Source organism: Balaenoptera borealis (assembly GCF_965194805.1).
Source record: "Balaenoptera borealis genome assembly, chromosome: 17".
Lineage (NCBI taxonomy): Eukaryota > Metazoa > Chordata > Mammalia > Artiodactyla > Balaenopteridae > Balaenoptera > Balaenoptera borealis.
This window is the reverse complement of record NC_138876.1, coordinates 30,992,750-31,002,077: the sequence shown is the minus strand read 5'-3', so window position 1 is coordinate 31,002,077 and position 9,328 is coordinate 30,992,750. Positions and strand designations below refer to the sequence as shown.

Sequence of the window (9,328 nt, the reverse complement as noted above, 5' to 3'; positions counted from 1 at the left end):
TCTTCATCACGGTGCGCGGGCCTCTCACTATCGTGGCCTCTCTTGTTGTGGAGCACAGGTTCCAGACGCGCAGGCTCAGTAGTTGTGGCTCACGGGCCCAGTTGCTCCGTGGCATGTGGGATCTTCCCAGACCAGGGCTCGAACCCATGTCCCCTGCATCAGCAGGCAGATTCTCAACCACTGCGCCACCAGGGAAGCCCTAGAACCTCAGTTTTATCTTATTATCTCTCTCTCTTACATCAACAGTGACGACTTGTTGACTAAGAACTCACATTGACACACTCCGTATAGCATTAATGTCCCTCCATGAGGCTACATTATCAACCCAGATCCACATAAACTGCTTCCCAATAGATATTCTCTAACCCTGGCTGATTGTGCCCCTTTTTTCGCTACATGGCATGTTAATATTCTTTCTGGGGCGCTTCTTTCCTCCTATGCTTCACCAAGTTAATATCCTATCTCAATTCTTTTAAATCCTTTGACAATCACTTCTAGTTTTCTCACTATTTCAGCACCTGATTTAATTATCTCGAATAATTATCTGATTATCTAGTACCTATAAAGTATAGGTATTGCTCCAATAAAATTACAAGCTTTTTGTTGACTGAGATTGTATCTTAAAACTTGTTTATCTCACTTAAATATTAGAATAAAGTAGAGCATCTATGAATTGGGCTTAACGAACTTTAGAGAAATAAGTTATATTACCTTTCATTATATTATTCAGAATGTGATTACTAGTTTTAAAACTGCTTCTAAAGGCATGAATTTAGCCAATTACCCATAAATGTGTGTGAATGGAGTGGTTTGGAGATGGGAAGGAACATTTAAGCTCATCAGTTTCTTCAACAAATTGTCATTGCACACCTCTTGTTTATCAGGCAGTGGGTAGACACTGATAAGTAAAACTTGGTGCCAAAAAGTTTATGGAACTTACAACCAAATTTGAGATAAAAGATACTATGTAAGTTATTAGACATATAGACATGTTACTTATAAACTGTTCTGAATGCTCTGACATTAACAAGGCACAGTGATGGAGAAAAGTGGATGGAGGGAAGGAAGAGCATGATTTAGATGAGCTAAAGGAATGACCTTGCTAGAGGGTTGACATTTACATTGGGATCCAGAAGAGGGGAGCCAGTCATATGAAGAGGGAGCTGGGACTTTTCAGGTTCTGGCAACAGTATATGAAAAGGCTTAAAAGTAGGGACAAAAGAAAAAAATAATGGGCTTAGAAGCATTAAAGAGAAGCCAGCAAGTTGAGGGCAGAGTAGCATGAGACAAGGATGGAGATGTCAGGATTCCAGATCATGCAGGGCATCCTTGGCCGTGTAAAAAAGACTGTGCATCTAGCTTAAACTAAAATGTGAGTTGGTTTCTTCCTTAAGGTCAGCTTTACAGCTGTGTGGAAACAGATTAAAGAATACCCAATAGGACAAAATGTTTATTTTTTTTTTTTTTTAGTGAAAACTATGTCATTCATTGAACTATATCACCTCGATAATGGAAAATCATAATATCACCTAAAGTTAGATATTTTTAAATTTTACAACTGGTTATTAGACAATTGTCAGGTTTTCTTTTTTTTTTTAATTTATTTTTTAAAATTTTATTTATTTATTTTTGGCTGTGTTGGGTCTTCGTTTCTGTGCGAGGGCTTTCTCTAGTTGCGGCGAGCGGGGGCCACTCTTCATCGCGGTGCGTGGACCTCTCACTATCGCGGCCTCTCTTGTTGCGGAGCACAGGCTCCAGATGCGCAGGCTCAGTAGTTGTGGCTCACGGGCCCAGTTGCTCCGTGGCATGTGGGATCTTCCCAGATCAGGGCTCGAACCCGTGTCCCCTGCATTGGCAGGCAGACTCTCAACCACTGCACCACCAGGGAAGCCCAGGTTTTCTTTTTAATGGTAGTTGTTTCATCACTCCTGGAGATACCTAACATTTTATTTATGTTTTAGTAGTGATAAAAAAAAAATGCCTCTACTTCAGCTTCACATAACTTCATTTTCATCAACACGTTGAGGAAATGGTTTTCTGTCTCAGTCGTCTGTGACCAGGGAGGGCATTCTGAGATATCTTTGCAGGATGCCTCACTCTGTATCTGGGTATAGGCAAGCCCGCAACTGGAGTTTTCTGATGAAAGTATTCCTCAGTAATCTTTGATACTGTCAAGTTCAAAAGCATCTTTTTGCCTCTGTTTAACTAAAATTAAAACTAATTTGGCCCTTTCTCTGCAGAATCACCACGGTGGCTGGGACCCTGTTCCCATATCCTGAAAACTGGGCGGCCTTCAAGGCCCTCAGTGCCACTCAGTGCAGCGGGGCTGCGGTCTGTGTGCTCACCGCACCACCCCACTTCCATTTTGACCAAACCAAACACACCCCCGAATTTCTCCATAAATTTCCTGCTGGCAAGGTTCCAGCCTTTGAGGGTGACGATGGATTCTGTGTGGTCGAGAGCAATGCCATTGCCTACCATGTGAGCAATGAGGAGCTGCGGGGAAGTACTCCCGAAGCAGCAGCCCAGGTGGTGCAGTGGGTGAGCCTTGCTGATAGCGACATAGTCCCCCAGCCAGTATCTGGGTGTTCCCCACCTTGGGCATCATGCGCCACAACAAGCAGGCCACAGAGAATGCAAAGCAGGAGGTGAGGCGAATTCTGGGGCCACTGGATGCTCGCTTGAAGACAAGGACTTTTCCGGTGGGCGAACGTGTGATGCCGGCTGACATCACAGTTGTCTGCACCCTGTTGTGGCTTTATAAACAGGTTCTGGAACCTTCTTTCTGCCAGGCCTTCCCTAATACAAACCGCTGGTTCCTCACCTGCATTAACCAGCCCCAGTTCCGGGCTGTCTTGGGGGAGGTGAAACTCTGTGAGAAAATGGCCTAATGTGATGCTAAAAAGTTTGCAGAGAGCCAGCCTAAAAAAGGACACCCCACAGAAAGAGAAAGCTTCTCGAGAAGAGAAGCAGAAGCCCCAGGCCGAGCGGAAGGAGGAGAAGAAGACAACTGCCTCTGCTCCTGAGGACGAGCTGGGTGAATGTGAGCGGGCAGCGGCCGCTGAGCCAGAGGCCAAGGATCCCTTCGCTCACCTGCCCAAGAGTACCTTTGCGTTGGATGAATTTAAGCGCAAGCACTCCAACGAGGACACACTCTCCGTGGCGCTGCCGTACTTTGGGGAGCACTTTGATAGAGATGGCTGGTCCCTGTGGTACTCTGCGTACCGCTTCCCTGAAGGGCTCACCCCGACCTTCATGAGCTGCAACCTCATGACTGCAGTGTTCCAGCGACTGGACGATCTGAGGAAGAATGCCTTTGCCAGTGTCATTCTCTTTGGAACCAACAATAGCGGCTCCATTTCTGGAGTCTGGGTCTTCCGAGGCCAGGGGCTTGCGTTTCCTCTGAGTCCAGATTGGCAGGTGAGCTATGAGTCATACACGTGGTGGAAACTGGATCCCAGCAGCGAGGAGACCCAGATGCTGGTTCGAGAATACTCTTCCTGGGATGGGGCCTTCCAGCATGTGGGCAAAGCCTTCAATCAGGGCAAGATCTTCAGGTGACCATCTCTTGCCATCGCCTAGCTGCCTGCACCTGCCCTTCAGGGAGAATGGGGGTCATTAAAGGAAACTCAACATCGAACCCTTTCCTGCCCTGCCTCCTGTGTGGGTGATGGCTTCTTCAGAGGAGTAGATATGTTGATGCAGGGTGTTGTCTATACCTGCAGGACCTCCCTGTGTAGGAGAGAAGTCTTCAAAAGAGCAGGAAGAGAGACCTCTCCTCAGTTTTGATTTTTTTTTTTTTTTAATTGCCTTGCCTCTCCTGTGATGACCATCTTCTAGCCTAGCTGGGAAAGATTGGATGTAGTTAGGAGATGGTGACATGGGGCTTTGTAACTACCTAATTCCAGACCTTCCTGCATGAAGGGGGAGAATACCTGCTGACAGGGTGAGAGCACAGCATATGCAGAGCGACTTAACACTACTTCCCTGCTTCCCGCCGCTGCCCTGTGAGGTGGGGCGGCAGCCGTATCCAAGAGACATAGTTTCAACACTTCAGAAAAAGAGGCACAGACTCCTTGGAACAGATACTGGCCTGTGGGCCCTAACCTGGCTGTGGATCGTCTCTGGGGTATCCCTACTTTCTAACAAGGAAGTGGGGTTCAGAGATTTAAGCAACTTGCCTGTGATCACACATCTTAGGTAGTGGAGGCAGGATTTTGAACCCCGTGGGTGTCACTGGAGCCTGTACCCTAAACACGCCCTAGCGCTTCCTGCAATGTAGAGCAGTCATAAATGTCTTTTAACAACCAAAAAAAACCCAAAACTAATTTGAATCACTTCATCCTTACATTTAATTCAGTTAGTGTCTTTCCTCATCTATTACCTTAGCCTCAATTTGTCCGCTGATATTTTTCTAAGCATCTCAAGGAGCTCAGAGTAAGCTAATTGTGGTTCTGTGGAGCTGGACCTTTGGGAGGAAAGAGAAAGCTGGTATCTACGTTCCCTAATCTGTAATATCCTTTCCAATTCACGATAGAAAATGACCTAACTCAACCACATTAGCAGAAAACATGTAGGAGTTTAGCTTACATGGCCCTTAATGTGATTGCCGTCATGAAATCACGAAACGCATACAATTTTAAACTGATCTTGAAGTGAGATGAGTAGATGTTAAATAATACGCTATTTTCTCGCAATGTGTTTCAGTGACAAATTCCATTTTAAACAGTTACATGATTACAAGCTCTGAAATTAAATTTCATGATGAATAATTAGGCACCACTCTTCAGAGTCCCTGGGAGAAGTCACATTCTCTGCAGCACATACACTTGGAATAATCGATTGGGAGTCAATTGGCAAAATACTTCAGATTTAATTTGCAGTTCTGAAGGATCCTCCTTCACTTCAGCAGTTAGGGAGTCTGCTGTAGCCCCTCTTGTCCCATTTTGGTGGGGAAAAAAAGCAGGATTTTATCTTGCTTTGGTACTGTTTCACACTGTGGTATAAGATTCCTCAGTTGATTGTGAAAGATACTCATACAAGAGAGTTCCTATTTATTTAAACATCTTTTAGAGTCACAGGTGGAAACAATGAAAGACATAATTTAAGAATTCTTGTTCACTGTTTTTTATTCTGGAATTCAGGGGATAGTTGATGTGGGAGTGTTGTATAGAAAAAAGACCCATGGCCTTTGTTTTGAGGAAAAAAATCTAGATTTCAGCCACTTGGGATCTGGAGCAAATGGGTTAAATTCTCTGTGTCTCAGTGGCTTTATCTGTAAAATGGGTATAGTAATATTTCTCAAAGTTGCTGTGAAGAGTAAATGATATTATAAATAAAAGACTCCTCCCACAGTGCTTGGCCAGAGTAGACAGTTTTCTCTAAGGATGAAGTCTAGATCATTCCTTATTCACAGACCAGAGAAAGTTTATAAGGATGGTATTCAGTACTATTTCCATTTTCAAAAAATTTTACCTGCCTTGAATATAGACAAGACAGGGGTATGAGTGAAACATCGGTCTCTCCCCACAATAATGCTGCTTCCTCAGCCCAGTGTAGTCTGTCTGGGCTCTGCCACTGATGGAGAGCTGGATACTGGCAGTGTTGGTGAAAAGCAGGAGTCAGCAAACATTTTTTTTTGTAAAAGACCAGATTGTGGGCAGAGACTCAACTCTGACAGTTTGTGTCCCATCGACTTAACTCTGCTGTTGTAGCGAGAAAGGAGCCATAGACAACATGTAAATAAATAAGTACACTGTTTTCCAATAAAACTTTATTTATGAACACTGAAATTTGAATTTCCAATAATTTTCACTTTTCACAAAATGTTACTCTTCTTTTGATTTTTTCCAACCACTTAAAAATGTAAAAGTATTTTAAAAGGAGAGAGTTGTGTGGCTTCACTCTTGTCAAAAAAGTAAGAGGCACGGACATCCCCAGAAAAGTAGGGGATCAAGATCTGATGGGAAAGCGGTAGATGTTTTGGGATAAAACAGTAGTTTTAGAGTCAGACAGAACTGGGTTTGAATCCTATTTTCTCCCTTCATTGGCTCTCTGACTTTAAACACAAGGCTGTTGAACATCTGTCTCGCTCAGTGTTTTCATTTATAAAATGCTGATAAAAATACCTACCTGATTGAGTTATTGTAAGGATTAAATAAATTATTCTATACAATGGTTCTTGTATACAGAAAGTACTTAATAAATGCCATTGTGACTAATCTTTTTGTTACTATGTGGTAGGCAGAATAATGGCCCTCTAAAAATGTCCATGTCCTGATCATAGAAACCTGTGAATAGATAAGTTATAATGCAAAGAGGAATTAAGATTGCAAGGGTATTAAGGTTGCTAATCAGCTGATCTTCAGATGGGGGAGATTATCCTGGGTTATCCAGGTGGGCCAAGGTAATCACAAGGGTCCTTATAAGTGGAAGAGGAGGTAGAACAGAGAAAACCAGAGAGATGGCAATGAAGAGGAGGACCTCCCCCAACATTACTGGCTTTAAAGATGGGAGGGAGCCGCAAACCAAGGAATGCCAGCAGCCTCTAGATGCTGGAAAAGGTGAGCAAATGGATTATCTCCTAGAGCCACCTAAAAGAAATGCAGTCCTGCCAAACCTTGATTTTAGCTTAGTGAGACTCATTTTGGACTTCTGTCTTCCAGAACTGTAGGATAATAAATTTGTGTTGTTTTAAGGCACTAAGTTTATAGTAATTGGTTACAGCAGCAATAGGAAACTAATACATACTGTTACTATTATTATCCATGCGAAGAAAGCTAGTTGTCTACAAAAGTATATGCTTCCCCCTTCCTTAGTGCAGAGATTTTTATGGAACTGGGTGCTGTCAAAAATCGAGAAATAGCACAATTAAAACCACCAAATTAATAAATAATTAATAAATTCAGTAAGAGTTATTGTGTATCTAAGAACAATTTGCAAACTGGGAGCTTTCAAATTCAAAGACTCCCATGAAGCTCCGGGGTGCGGTGTTACAGGATGGCTTATAAAGTGAAAATGAGGACGCTGTTAACCTTTACAATGATGGGTTATTACAGTGGGGGTTTCCAGATGGTAGGGGATTGGTAAAAAGTGATTATCTCATACCATTTTTAGGAAGATGGCTTAAGTTTCTTTTCTGATTGTCACATGCATTTACAAGAAATAACCCAAGTATTGCTTATATTCATGAAATGAGATTTAGTTTTACTAACATGGCTTCTGTCTGCTCCGGGAATTCTCAGATCTGGACTCTATTTTGTATTTAATTTGAACAGTTTTCCCCTTTTGTTCATTCTCTCCGCAAGCTTAGAGTGTGACTAACTAGTGGAGTGTTACCCGCCATTGCCACAGTTCATGGGGTCAGGCTGAAAAATCACATATTTGCTCTTTCCATTGCTCGAGTAGTCAGGATGGAGGGTCATGTAGTCGCTCTTCCCGACAGTTGCCCGTCATCGTGGATGTGGGCGGACAGGTCATTTAGTTCTTCCAGTTGCCTAATCCTCATGGATATCATTTGATGTGTGAGTGGCTGCTGAAAGGCATTTTAAATTGCCCTTGAGAGGATACAAGGCACTAGAGAGGTTAATATGATGACTCTAAGGAGAGTATTAGCCAAGGATTGAAAAATTCCCCAGAACAGAGATTCGCAGGAGACAATATTTAACCAATTAAATAAATCAAATGGGTTATAATAAGATACAGCGTTCACCACTTTTTTTTTTTATGGATAATATGTATGTATTTGGGTTTCAATTTTTTCTGAGTTACTTACATAGGCACAACATGGTGTATTAGCAATCACACATCATCATGATTACTTAAGACAAGATGAACATATGTATGTTTTCTTTTCAGAAGGTGAAATGAAAGTTCACCTGAAATGTTTTGTTTGTTTGTTTGTTTGTTTTTTAAATATCTATTCATTTTTGGCTGCGCTGGGTCTTAGTTGTGTCACGTGGGATCTTTATTTGCAGCATTTGGGCTTCTTAGTTGCGGCATACGAACGCTTAGTTGTGGCATGCATGTGGGATCCAGTTCCCTGACCAGGGATCAAACCCAGGCCCCCCGCATTGGGAGAGCGGAGTCCTACCCACTTTACCACCAGGGAAGTCCCTGAAATGTTTTCATTTCAGGAGGTGAATGAAGTTTTACCATTCTCAGTAAAACTTGCGTTCCGATGATCTGTCTCCCTCCGCTGTCTCTCACGCCCTCCCAGCCAATCTTCAGCCCACTTGGCCGGGAACTGCTCCCGTCAAAGCTGCCAACCTCTGTTCCTGAACTCGGATACTTCTCTGTCCTCACCTTGGCCGCTCCGCAGGACCTGACCCAGCTGACTCCTCCCTCCCTGAAGCCCTTTTTTCTCTTGGCTTCCCAGAGACCACCCACCACACCGTCCTTGTGTGACCCCACCTCTGGCCTCCTGTTCAGTCTCCTCTCCCGCCCCCTCTTCTTTCCAGCCTCTAAATGGTCAGGGGCTGCACAGCCCAGCTCCGTCTGCCCTCCCCCACAGGCTGATCTCACCCAGCCCTGCTTTCAGTATCACACAGCCTGACGGCTCCCACATTTCTATCTCCGGCTGGCACCTCTCCTGTATACCCAAAAAAAAAGAAAAAGAAAAAAAAGTGTTTTTTAAAAAATAAAGGCTTTTTATTTTTTTTTTTAATTAATTAATTTATTTTTGGCTGCGTTGGGTCTTCGTTGCTGCCCGCAGTCTTTCTTTAGTTGCAGGGAGCGAGGGCTACTCTTCGGTGGGGTGCGCGGGCTTCTCATTGCGGTGGCTTCTCTTGTCGTGGAGCACGGGTTCTAGGCACGTGGGCTTCAGTAGTTGTGGCACGCAGGCTCACTAGTGTGGCTTGCAAGCTCTAGAGCGCAGGCTCAGCAGTTGCAGCGCACAGGCTTGGTTGCTCCCCGGCGTGTGGATCTTCCCGGACCAGGGCTTGAACCCGTGTTCCCTGCAGTGGCAGGCGGACTCTTATTAACCACTGCGCCACCAGGGAAGTCCTAAGGTGTTGTAGGTGAGCTTCTACCTAAATCAGGCCTCTATGTGATGTGAGCAATCAAGTAATTTAATGAGATGCATTTCTATGGAAACAAAAGAAAAACAAAGTTTAATATTAAACAAAGGTTAAAAGGTTAACAAAGGTTAAAGTTCAAGTAAATTACCAATTCAGTTTCTGCGTCTGGGGAGCAGCCAGTTGAGAAAATTCCTAGATTTGAGTTTGAAGTCTGATGGATTTTCCTGGTTTGCAGTTTGCAGTTTGACTGGATCTGATGTTATTGGGTGCTCTGGTGAACTCTCTTAAGTGGCCCATATAGCAACAGGCAT

General features: G+C 43.7%; 1 pseudogene across 1 annotated transcript; it reads left to right on the top strand.

Annotated features, from left to right (window-relative positions):
* Positions 1-2,232: 2,232 nt before the first annotated feature.
* On the top strand, positions 2,233-5,098 carry LOC309614935 (elongation factor 1-gamma pseudogene; annotated as a pseudogene). Its single transcript has one exon. The product of its transcript is annotated as an elongation factor 1-gamma pseudogene (transcript).
* The last annotated feature ends 4,230 nt before the right edge of the window (positions 5,099-9,328 follow it).